This window comes from Octopus bimaculoides, chromosome 13 (assembly GCF_001194135.2).
Source record: "Octopus bimaculoides isolate UCB-OBI-ISO-001 chromosome 13, ASM119413v2, whole genome shotgun sequence".
Taxonomy (NCBI): Eukaryota; Metazoa; Mollusca; class Cephalopoda; order Octopoda; family Octopodidae; genus Octopus; species Octopus bimaculoides.
This window is the reverse complement of record NC_068993.1, coordinates 62316610-62317321: the sequence shown is the minus strand read 5'-3', so window position 1 is coordinate 62317321 and position 712 is coordinate 62316610. Positions and strand designations below refer to the sequence as shown.

The following is a 712-nucleotide window of genomic DNA, read 5'->3' as shown; positions in this document are numbered from 1 at the left end:
GTGTGTGTGTGTGTGTGTGTGTGTGTGTGTGTGTGTGTGTGTGTGTGTGTGTGTGTGTGTGTGTGTGATATATGCATACATTGAGAGAGAGCGACACACACAGACAGACAGATAAACAAACAAACAGACAGACAGACAGATAGATAGATAGACAAACACAGAGAGAGAGAGAGAAATATATGTATAAGTATATATGTGGGAATAAATCTATGCATGTTAATATATGTACATGTGTATATATGTATGTATGTATGTATGTATGTATGCCTAAAATTGTCCCCGCCATCTCCACATATATTTTAATTTTATATCACTTAATGTCATATAATCCGCTATTAAAATACTCCCAAAAGATTCAGAATGAAGCCCTGCCATCAATTCTCAACGTCCAGTTGATGAATTCAAAACCTGAATAGTAGTAGAGCCTCTGATACAGGGATTTAATCTTGGCTCCATAAAAAAATATAAACAGTATTTTTCCCAGAGTAAGTCCCCATATAACGTCTGATATTTATCTTTTGTCTTTTTTCTTCTCTTCTTTTATATATTACCATAGAATTCGAAGTAAATATATGTTGCTATTATCTTGAAATACATTTAAAAGCCGTTATTGTCTTGGGAATAACTAAATGTTATAGAAACATTAGGAATCAACATAACATATATATATATATATATATATATATATATATATGGCAATAACAATGTCGAA

The 712-nt window shown here is 31.7% G+C and overlaps 1 protein-coding gene and 1 long non-coding RNA gene across 4 annotated transcripts in view; one reads left to right on the top strand and one right to left on the bottom strand.

The window, feature by feature from the left end:
- The window catches only part of LOC106881302 (glycine receptor subunit alpha-1), a 236793-nt gene that overhangs the window by 82096 nt on the left and 153985 nt on the right, over positions 1–712 (top strand). The window lies entirely within an intron of this gene.
- LOC128249310 (uncharacterized) overlaps positions 1–712 on the bottom strand; it is a 45393-nt gene that overhangs the window by 40200 nt on the left and 4481 nt on the right. The gene's annotated exons all lie outside the window — the stretch shown is intronic.